At 33.2% G+C, this 12,340-nt stretch overlaps 1 long non-coding RNA gene across 1 annotated transcript; it reads right to left on the bottom strand.

Annotated features, from left to right (window-relative positions):
• Positions 1–229: 229 nt before the first annotated feature.
• Positions 230–3,164, bottom strand: LOC111704572 (uncharacterized). The gene is made up of 2 exons (XR_002765849.1): positions 3,061–3,164; positions 230–865 (listed from the first exon to the last, which is right to left on the bottom strand). It is a non-coding gene; the product is annotated as an uncharacterized LOC111704572 (long non-coding RNA).
• Positions 3,165–12,340: the final 9,176 nt, after the last annotated feature.

The raw sequence follows: 12,340 nt of genomic DNA, 5'->3' as shown, positions 1-12,340 counted from the left end.
TTAAGATCTAAATATTTATTTTATGCTAATCCATTTAAAGATTTAAACAGGTTTACATTACATTACAAGATATAGCATTACATTTGCATCATTTTCATAATTTTCCTCAATTCTAAATCTAGTTCCGCCTTTGTAGGTCTTCGTTTAGGCTTGGGAACAGGCACAGGATTAAGCTCAGGTTCAGGGTGAGGATGAGGTTCAGTTTCAGGTTCAGCTAATTTTCTTTTAATTTTTTTCTGCTCTTTCTCACCCTTTTCCTCCTTTTTCTCCTCCTGTTCGGCATCCTGGAAAGAGACTGGGGGAGGGTACCGAGGGTTTGGGAGAAGGAAAAACATTCTTTACCTCCTCTAGACCATAACCTCAGCTCCACAGATTCACCGGCCTTCACAAATTCCTGGTATAGAGCCAGGACCTGCTGGCTGTATTGAACCCATGTGTATTTGTTAGGTTGAAACAGGTTGACCAGGTAGAGTGGTCGCTCCCAACATTTCAGCTGATTTGGGGGCCAACACAGGTTTGCGGCCAAACTAGGCAGGGAGGAGAGAGCTGGTTGCTAACAGGTTGAATGCCGGGTCAAGACTGAGGAAGCTAAGCTCTAACGTCTATCCTGTATAAGATCCTGGAAAGTACTGCAATTTAAAAATTATCTTTAATTTTTTAGAATTGCTTGTTGGCGGCTGCGAAACCATGGGAGGATTTTTAAAGAGCATTTATTCTGAAACATATTTAATTAATTAATTAATTAATATAGTTATTTAATGATATATTTTGTAGTTTTGTTAAGGCAACCCTGAGGTCGTCCTCAAGAAGCATCTTCAGGACATCATCACAAGACGCTGTCAAGTAAGGGCATACACAGGTTTCCCTAAAAAAAAATATTATTTGGAGGGGCAATTTCCAAGTGCCCCCACCCTAAAGATTTTTTTTTTGAGGGGGGACCCTGTATATGCCCTGAATTGACAGCAACTGTGAAGAACAAGTCAGGACGTCCTAAAGAATTATTTGGAGACGTCTGTCCTCTGTGAGTGAATATAAGACAAGTGCTTCGTCTGTTTATTTTGGTTTGTGGTTTCTCTACAAAAGTGACTTTGAATTTGAAATTAAGTTTAAGACAACTAATTAATATCTAAAGTATGCATGATGTATTTTGATTGGACAACAGAGTAGATATTGACAGAGGTTTAGTGTACTGAGTACAACAGACAAGCTTGGCAAAACTGTACAATTTTAGAAATATTGGGGTCTGTTGTGAACATATTCCTAAAAACAAGTTATTTTTCCAGTGCTTCCTTTGTTTTCTATTTTTGTTTACATTTTAGGGGGAAATATATCTATCTAAAACAAACCATGCAGTATGTGTACTGTATATGAACCCCACTTCCACTCGAAATCGAGGTTTCATGATATGAGTTGGGTGAGAATGTCTAGTCCAAATAGGTTGTCAAGTACAATAGACGGCAACACAGAATGCGTACACTTTCAGTACAGCTGTTTAAACGGCATAAGTGTCAACTCAAATTTTCTGTCTGACAAAACTATAAATAAAAGTGATATTTTTAGACTAAAGAGCTTATCTTTTAGTGAAATTAGTGCAATTTTATGTGTTCTTTATTTCTGTTTTTACACTTTTTCATTTAACGTTCTATAGATTTAATGACGGGGTTGAAACTGATTTTGTACATAACCCTTTAACATTGTAATTAGAAAGTATAACGTAAAAACACATTTCAGAAATGTTTAATGATATCTTTGGAGAAGTGCTCTGGAAAGATCTAATCGAGGATAAACCCCCAGATCCAGGGGAAATACAGGCAACAAGAAACGGTAATTTTCTAATGAAATGTCGTCTTCTAAGGATATTTAATTTTTTCTCAAATGTCGTATTTTACTTATTTTTGGGAACACGTAAGAAATATATAAAAAGTGCTCAAATTATGAAATTATTGGAAAGTCTATGAAGATATATATTATAAACAGGGTGTCCAAAGCAAAAATTTGGAGTNCCCCCCCCCCTCCCTCAGACTATTTAGTTTACATAGATATACAGTGAAAAAAAAATAAGCCACCAAATGACAGTAAAAATACTTTATCTAATTTCGAGTTGTAAATATTTTTTACGTATTCCTACAAAGACGACATTTATCTTCACCGAATCTGGGAAATTATACCAACTAATTAGAGGACATGTCGTCTTTCTTTTTTCATTTGACACATATGACGTTGTGCGCAGTTGGTCGATTTTTCTGTTGCCATCTATTGTACTTGACAACCTATTTGGTCTAGTCTGTGGTTATGATTAAAATTTAAGAACAGGTTTAAGACAGCTAATTAACATCTAGAGTAGGCATGAAGAATTTTGATCTAAACTCCTTGCCAAGTATGTCATTTTAAAAAGGATAGTTTTCTGTTTTAAACTAAGAAAGTATTATATCAATCTTGTGATTGATTGTCTTTAGATTGTCATGCTTCTAAAAATACAAGTAGGGATGGGTATCATTCAAAAAAATGATTTTCGTTTCATTTTAGATATTCGTTTTGAGAACAGTTTAAAATAACAAGTTATAGTTTTAAGCTTATGAAAAAAAAAAAAAAAATTCTGATCGGAATTAATTATTTTAATTTGATTATTAATAAATTTCACAAAAAATTAAAGCTCTAACAGTGTCTGGCTAAGAGTTTAGGTATTTAAAGGTAAACGTAATTTCTAGTGACCCACCGCCCGATTTACTGCGGTACCCTGAAAAGCTTTGTCTGATCAAGTATGAATTAGATATTAATAAGCCGCGGTATAAATATGGTTGGTTCCACTTAAAATTGTATAAAATGTTTTAATATTTAAGCCGGCGCTTAATTTAAACCGGGTTTTGGCGGATTTAAGCCGCGGCTCAAATTCTTTAAATTCGGTCTCAAATCACTTTAAATTTGGTTTTATAAAATTGACTTGCACATTTCTAGTACCTGAAACCATAGGATAAAAAAAGAAATTGTAAACTTTTAGACATAGAAAATTTTTAATTTTTAATATTTTAATTTTATAAATTATTAGTATTAAAAACTTACTTGTTTGTTTATCTGGTTGTTCTGTTAAATATTCTTCTGTTTCAGTATCTTCTGTTTCCTCCAAATTTGATTTTCTAATCAAAAATAAAGAAACAACTGAACGGAAAGAAAAATATTCAGATTATGCATATATACGTTTTTTTTTGACAATTTATTTTTAACAAAATATGAAGAGAACAGTGAATTTTTTTCTCCGACCGTTGTATCTTTTTTTTATCTGATCATACATCTATTTTCTGTTCTTTTACTTTAGATCATATATGTTTATTTTTTCTGTGTGTCTGTATGCTAGATTTTATCCAAAATTGCTATTATTTTTGTCATGGTAGCCTATGTTTAATTTTGTTAATTTGTTAAAACAAAAAAGTCTGCGAAATCTATTACATTAAATTAAAATTTAAAGAATTTTTTGTAATTTTTTATATGCATAGGTTAGGGTAAAGGGCCCATAAGATTTTTTTTTACCAAAGCTACTTATCTTAAAAGCCCTTAAAAAATGGATAAAGAAACATGTGTCACACTTTAATATTTGTGTTAAACCAAAAAAATGTTTTTTTTTACATTTTTTGACCTTTTCTTGACATTTTTTTCACCCTTCCGAGCACCTGAACTATAAAAGCTATCGATAAAATTTTGTTTTCGATGACCTGGCCTAGAAAACTTGGGCGGTGAACAAGCATTACAGCCCTATACCTATTCTTTGAAGCCTTTTTTATGGGAGGGACGCCCCCCCATGTTTATACATAGATTCAGACCCCCCAGCCATTATAGGGTTAAGCTACAATCATAACAAACCAATTAAGAGAAGGGCATCATTTTGTTAACCAAAAACAAGCTTTCTGAATCTATATATAAATTTGGCTTGTCTGTCTGTTTGTTTGAATCCAATAAACGTCAAAACGGCTGAACCGATCGGGCCCAAATTTTTTTTGGGACATCAGGTAACCCCAGGAAAGGTTTGTGAATGATAAAAAAAATGTGTTTTAAAGGTTTTTAATTAAAAAAAAAATTAAATTCTTGAAAATCTGCGAATTTTTTTTTAAAAATCTGCAAAAAAATTTTCTTCTTTGTTTTAAAATGTAAACAAAAAGAACATGTTCACAATTTAAATAGAAGATGGGCGCGAAGCGCCCTAAAAGCCTAAAAAGGAGGGCGCGAAGCGCCTTGAATTTCTAGTCTATTTATAAATTTGGCTTGTCTGTTTTGGTTGTCTATTTGTTTGTATCCAATGAACGTAAAAACGGCTGAACCGATCGGGCCCAAATTTTTTGTGGGGCATCACATGACCACAGGGAAGGTTTATGAATGATAAAAATTAAAAAATGTGTTTTAAAGGTTTTTAATTTTGTAAAAAAAAGTTAAATTCTTGAAAATCCGCGATTTTTTTTTTAAGTCGGCAAAATGTTTTTCTTCTTTGATTTAAAATGTAAACATAAAGAACATAGTGGCTGTTACAGTACAGTATAGCAAAGTGTACTACTTTCTTAATAAATGCAACTATCATCTCTCCCCCCTTACTCCTCCCTGTTAGACTAGGGGCTGTTACAGTACAGTATAGCAAAGTGTACTACTTTCTTTAGACATCATGATGAGTCAAAGTTAATAATAACTTTTATTGTTATAAAGGGACTGTACACTTTTTTATGAGTTTCTTAATTTCCTTCCTTTGTCTGTGCTGTACAAATCTGTGAGTCAATTTTACAGAAAACCACAATCAATAATTATTAATTTTAGCAAGAAAACAAAGATATTAAATATCACGTAGAGATTTTTTACGTTCAAAAGTTTAAAAGTTAAAAAGTTTTCAAAAATCTTTTCTCTTTTTATACCCTCACCAAGCTGTCAGTGTATACTGCATGGATCTGTGTAGTACACTCATCGTCAGAAATAATTGGTTTTCATGAAAAGTGTTTCTGTAATAAATTATTCTTTATAACTCCAGACCGAACCGAACTAAAACATAAAACCTTCTTTATGTTCATATTTGTGGTCAAGTTGTGCAAAAAGTAGATAATTAATACATGAGCTGGAATTTGCAACCATGAGCTGTAAAGGAATTGAGTCTTTGCAACAAACTCTGATTTTCTAATCCCTATATCTTTGCAACTCAATGTTGTGAACATGAGATATTTCAAACTGTGAATTTAGTTATACTGAATAATCATAAGTTTAAAATGTAAAAGGTTTACGTCATCAGGTAGCAAAGACATAGGGATAAGAACATTTGAGTTTGTGGCAAAGAATCAATTCCTTTTAGGAAACAGATAAGATCTATTCACTGTTTTCTTAAAATTTTAGGAAAATTGAACTCACTAATATTTTGCTGCAGTGCAATAAAAAAACAATAAATAAATGTGTTTAAACATTCCGAACTCATTACAATTAAACATTAGTGGAAATAAATAACACTGAAAATTAATCAACCGCACTAGCTGATTTTGTTTTCATTAATTTTAGTATGTGTTGATGGACATTATTGTAAATGAACGTTCCATTAATGACATTTGTTCATCTATACTAACTTATTAAGTTGTAATGGGCAAAATGATGATTTTTATAAATTTAGTCTAATTGGAGTCACGGAAGTTCGTAGTAAGATTTTGACTCCACTGGAGACCACCGGAGAGAATTTATTTTCACTGGAGAGATTTGAAAAAATGCTTTTTACAATTTAAAACTTTACTCAGGGTGATTTACATTCCACTGGAGGGATTCAGAAATCTTTCCAGAGAGCTTATAATACCACTAGAGGGATTCAGATATCTTTATAAATCCACTGGCTATAAACCCCCTGGAAAGATATATGAATTCCTCCAGTGGAATAAAAACCTCTAGGAAGGATATCTGAATCCCTGAAGTGGTATTATAAACCACCTGGATAGATATCTCAACCCTCTAATGGTAAATCACCATGGGTAATATTTCAAATAGAAAAAAATTACTTTTCAAACCCCTCCTGTGAAAACGAAATCCCTCCGGTGGTCTCCAGTTGAATCGAAATCTTACTACGAACTTCTTTGAGTCATTTAATTCAACATTTTGGTTATTTGAGGTAAAATATGTTTTAGTACTAATTCAGTTATATTGGACAAACTAATAAACATGACCAGTGGTGAGTTACCAGTGTAAGATTGCCATGTACCAACTTGCCTGACGGCTCTTTGACATGTGACAACTTTGCCAAGTGACAAAGTTGTCAGGGAACACTTTGCCAGTTGACACTATTCCATGTAACACACTGCCATGTGACAAAGTTGCTTGGTAACCATTTTGCCAGGTGTTAATTAGAAAGTTAATGATTTTGCCAGGTGTTAATTAGAAAGTTAATGATTTTGCCAGTTGACCATTTTGTCAGTTAAAAGTTTTTCCAGTTGAAAAATTTGTCAGTGGACAATTTGCCAGATTTATCCATATATCTATAAAAATTGGTCTTTTGTGAATACACTTCTGCCTATGAAAGGAATTGAGTCTTTGTCACAAACTCTGATTCTTCTAATTCCTATTTCTTTGCAACTCAATGTTGTAGACCTTTGACATTTCAAACTATGAACTCTTTTAGATCAAACAATCTAAGTCTGAAATATCACAGGTTCACAGCGTCAGGTTGTAAAGATATAAGGATTAGAAAATTTGAGTTTGAGGCAACGTATCAATTCCTTTCCTATATGCAACAGTGTCCAGTCTATAAAATTTCCTATCTATGCAACAAATGTCTGCAGTCTAAATAATTTCCAATCTATGCAACAAATGTCCAGTCTATAAAACTTCCTATCTATGCAAGAAACGTTCAGTCTATAAAATATCCTATCTATGCAACAAATGTCAAGACTATAAAATTTCCTATCTAAGCTACAAATGTTCAGTCAAGAAAATGATCTATGCAACAAATGTCCAGTCTATAAAACTTCCTATCTATGCAAGAAACGTTCAGTCTATAAAATATCCTATCTATGCAACAAATGTCAAGACTATAAAATTTCCTATCTAAGCTACAAATGTTCAGTCAAGAAAATGTCTTATCTATGCAACAAATCTCCAGTCTATAAAATTTTCTATCTAAGCTACAAATGTCTAGTCTTTATAATAATCTTTACAATTATACAAAAAACTGTTGATAAGTTTTTTATCTTTATTAAAGACCTTGATAGCTTTCATATATAGGCTTGAAAAATCTTTCTTGCGCATACATTGAATAAGTTTGAGTGTACCAGGAAAAAACCTAACTTCCTCTCTACATCCCCCCCTCCCTTCCATCAGAAGTTTGTCTGCAGAAAGTACCCAAACAATGCATATGGTGGACTAATTTCAGTAATTTAGGTAAAACATTAGAAAGTGGGGGAGGGTGCTCCTATAGTGGTCCTCCCCAATTATGCAGGATATCTGATTCACGATGGTACTGGTTAAAAATATTAAATAGTGCAAATTAGAGTTGTTCAATAAACCGATGTTGAACGACTGTAAATGCATGGAAAAGTTAATGATAGTACATCATGGCTGGGCTGATAGTACACCATGACTGGGCAGTATTGCACACTACTTTCTATTTGTCTTCTATCTAGTCATCTTATATATTTCTTTATATCTCTCTATCTGTATTAAACACCTACTCCATAACAAGTTCTCAAAACGCCTCTATCCAGGCACAACCTGTCTGCTATCAAAGTCAACCAGGACACATTACAAACCACCAGGCTCTAAATGCCACACAGAAATGTAGTAAATACCTACTCTATAACAATTTACTCAAAACTTATCTATCCATGTCTACTCGTTAACAAGATCAACCAGGACTAACTCTCTTACTTTAAATGCCACACAGGTAATATCTCATTCAGAATTAACTCCCCGGTTTTAGAGGACACACAGTCCAAATCTCAACCGGACTTCACTCCCTAGTTCTAAAAGCAACACCAGCAATTGAAATTGCTACACAGGCAATTTCTCAACCAGGCTTAACAACTCAGTTCTAAAGGACACACAGTCCAAATCTCAGCCAGGCTCAGCTTCTTAGTTTAAAAGCCATACAGGGTATTTCTTAACTCGTATAATTCAACGAGAACCAAAAGCTCCATTTTCAAGCTTACTTTACTTGAAATAATGTAATCAAAAGCCAAGTCTCAATCAACTAACTTTATTTCTTGGTTCATGGTAAAATTGGGTTATTAACAGCATAATTACAAGTTAGGTGCTGAATATCTGTAATGCATTAAAATCACAGTTATAAATGAACATGCAACTTTATCAAATGTTGTCTTATATGAAGATAAAAAGATGTAGGGGAACTAAAACTTCTTGATATTTTCTTTAAATCTGCTCAATGATAAGTAACAATGCCCTTCAGCACAGTTTTCTCTTCCCTAATCTCTTCGTTAACGATCGATAATGAAGGGACATTGTTAATCATCGTTTTGTTTTTGTTTTTATGTCGTTGTTTCATAACGACACGATCGTTTAAAAAAAAAATTAAAACTTTAACATAACCGCCACCCAAATGTGTTTTGCAATTGCGGCAAGCACGCTCCTCAATTGGTGATCTCCACCACCTCAATTGGTAATCACTGTAAAATTTTGTTTTCTGAGATTTTAATTTAATGCACCTTTAACACAATTTTCGACATCTATCGGGGCTTTATGGCATGTGTATTGGCTTAATCTAAATTTTCAAATTGTTTTCAGATTTGTTTGGTCAACAAAAACTGAGAATTAAGGCACAGTTCATTTTAGCCAAATCTTAGATCCAATTCGCCCATTAAATTACTGCATTTCTTGATTGGCGTTAAAATACTAAAAGGTTGGGCTGCCTGTTTACTAAAAATTATCTTATCCTACGCAAAGTAATATTGTCAACCATTAACTATAGGATCTCTCTGTTCATCCATGTAATGTCGTCTTTAACTTAAAATCCCCTCTCGGAGACACCAAACCAAACAATTCTAGCCCCGTTTTCTTTGTTCTCAGGTAACGGAGTCTAAACACTTTTATTATTGTGAACCCATTTCAAAAGTTAATCAAAGAATATTTTCATATAAAGAATTAGTGACTTTCGTTAATAATTAATTGTCATTCTTTTCAGAAGTTTTAATATATAAAAAACGTCTTAGGACTCCCTTCTTAAAGGGACAGTAAAGGAAAAATAAAAGGGGGTATAGGCTGAAAGCTAATCACTTTAGCTCTTGATCGCGACCCATGAAAGTTTTATCTGATGTTCCTGTCTCGAGAAATTGATATAAAACTGTGTTATAATTATACGAAAATTCATATATGTAAAACTTTGAAAATCTGAAACTTAAATCATGTGACCAGAACTATCACCAATGGCAGAACAGTATACTGGTCATGTGTCTCCGCCTGTATCACGTGACCACTTTACTGCACTGCCATTGGTGGAATTTCTGGTCAAGTAATACGGACGTAAAATAATATTATGAATGAAATCTATTGAAAATAGAAACAACAAATATAAAAGTAAACCTAAATTACAATTAGCTTTCTCTGGGATATCATCTTTTTCAGATTGGTTGCTGTTTTTCTGAGCATGGTCTTTTTAACCTTACTATTTCTATACGAAATTGTATATATATGCATTTTCGTACAATTTTGAAACAGCTTTATATCAACTCTCGAGTTAGGAACTTTAGATAGGCGTCTCAAGGGTCTCGATGAAAAGCTAAAGCTATACCCCCTTTCATTTTTCCTTTACTGTCCCTTTAAAGCGAAACTTGAAACCAAAAAAAACATAATATATTTCTAGCGCTTAGTATGGCATATTTATAGGTTTATTCTCAAATCTATGGAGCAATAAAGAAAGCTTTAACAATATTGTACACCATAGGACCATTAACAGAGGTCAATATGGTCTTATTTCTAAGAAATAACTGATTTAATGTTATGCTTATTTTGGCTGATTACCAATTGAGGTGGTGGAGATTATCAATTGGGGAGCGCGCTTGCCACAAAACACATTTGGGTAGCGGACTCCCCCCTCGCCACACAAGGAGACAAGCGTAAGTATCATACAAAAGCTATTAATTGAGCTCTAAATGCCTGACAAGGACACAGGCATAGCTATCATACAAGCTATTAATCGAGCTCTAAATGCCATACAAGGACACAAGCCGAGTTCTGATTATATGCCTATTACAAATCTCTATGTTTCATGTCAGTTCCAATATGTATTCACAATATTACACAGGATATAATCTAATTACAATACGTAGCTAGTATAGTTGTATTAAAAGTTTTAATAGACATTGTACAACGCATTTTATATATATAAAGGTATGTTCAAACAGCATTTATTACATACCCAAGTAACAAAAGTGAGGAATTTCCCAGATTCTCCAACCGTGGTGACATTCTTAGAAGAATTTCCATGGAATTTTTCGAGAATTGTTTCCTGTAACTGATTTCTGGGAAATTCTCGAGAAATTCCCCAGAATTGGTCCTAAAGATAAGAGATTTTTGTAGGATCACAGTTTTGAGACTCAGTTTCGAGACTTTCTTAGGACTTGGTCACCATGTTTATGGATTTTTAGGGGAATTTATTAAGAGAATTAGTTTCAGGAAATTCCTAGGAATTTCTCCGGAATTTCACCCCAAGAAATTCCTAAGAAATTCTCCTGAATGCTTCTCCGGAGATTCCTGATAAATTCTTAGGACTTGGTCACCAAGTTTACAAATTTTTAGGGGAATTAAATATGAGAATAAGTTTCAAGAAATTCCTGAGAATTTCTCTGGAATTGTTCTCAAAAAATTCCTAAGAATTTCTCAGGACTATTTCTCCGGAAATTCCTGAGAAATTCTCAGGACTTCATCACAGAATTTTCAAGTTCCGTTTTTCTCAAATAGGTGTCTCTGAGGTTCTTTTCAATTATGCACTGCCCTAACTAAATCTTTTTTTCTTTTTATCCTCATTGATAAAAAATGAAAATTTACTTTAGAACCATCTTTTAAAAAAAAATTTTGAAAATTTTTTTTCATTTTATTATATTTTCTTGACAATTCAGTTGTCTGAATAAACAAAGTACATGACAACTTCAGTAAGATTAAAAACAACTACATTTTGACTTAAAAAGATGGTTTTACTTCTAAAAAGTTGGAGGGGCAAATATAGTTGTTAAGTTATTCACTACTAAGTCCTGGCTAGTGAATTTACTTGGGAATATGCAGATATTCCTGAGGAACTCTTGAGAAAATCTTGGGAATTTAATAGTTCCCATGAAATTCCCAGTAATTGGTTCTGAAGAACTTATCACTGGAAATTCCCAAGAATTTCCACAAATTTTGTCGACATTTTCTCCGGTTTTTCTGCAGAATTGGTAACAAGAAATTCCCTGGAATTGGTTACAAGAAATTCCTTGGATAGAGTTATGAGAATTTCCTCGGAATGGGTTACAAGAAATTTCTCGGACCTGGTTCCTTGGAATGGGTTACGAGAAATTCCAGGAATAGCTGTCGACATTTTCACCGGATTTTCCTGTGAAAGATTCTTGGGAATTTCCGCGGATTTTCTGCAAAATTGTTTCTTGGGTAGTAACCCCCCCCCCCCCCACCTGTCTCACCCTACCTTACAGATCTATTTAATTCTCACCCCAATTATATCGATGCTACGCCATCAATCATAGTTCTTTTTATCATAATAGATATTAAACCCCTGGGGGGGCTTATCCTGCATGACCCCCCTCTTCCTCTTCACTCCTCGCCCCCTCCCTTCTCCTCCCTGCCAGAGGGATAATATTCATTATAAGAAGGACTTTATATATAGTAATGAACAGAAAACAGTGGACTTATTGTTGTCTTCTTTCTTTCTATTTATTCAGGAATTAGGAATAAACATTTACTAGGCTTTTATAGGGCGTTTTTAATTGTTGTGAACATCTTCTATTTGTACAATGTAAAACAATAACAAACATAAAGTTTTCGGCTTTAATAATATTTTTTGTGGATTTTTAAAATTTCACAAAAATCAAAAGCTTTTGGAGACAATATTTGTAATCATCTATATCCCTTTCCTGGGGTCTGGATGTTCTCAAAAAAAAATAAGATTTAATGAAAATAAAATTAAAATTAACTTTTTTATCTTTGCTTTGTCAGAAAGCTTATTGCTAGAAATAACCATTTTATCAAGACATACAAGTACACAATAAAAAAAAAATTATCTCGAACAAAACTGTTTAGCAACGCAAACTATTTTTTTTTGTCGAAAATAAGAATTCTATTTTCCTAAACATCTCTTTGGAAAAACCTTTTCTAAATTTGTAATTACTTCCTCGTAATTGTA

This window comes from Eurytemora carolleeae, unplaced genomic scaffold, assembly GCF_000591075.1.
Source record: "Eurytemora carolleeae unplaced genomic scaffold, Eaff_2.0 scaffold537, whole genome shotgun sequence".
Taxonomy (NCBI): domain Eukaryota; kingdom Metazoa; phylum Arthropoda; class Copepoda; order Calanoida; family Temoridae; genus Eurytemora; species Eurytemora carolleeae.
The sequence above is the reverse complement of the archived record's forward strand: the minus strand, read 5'-3'. Positions and strand labels throughout refer to the sequence as shown.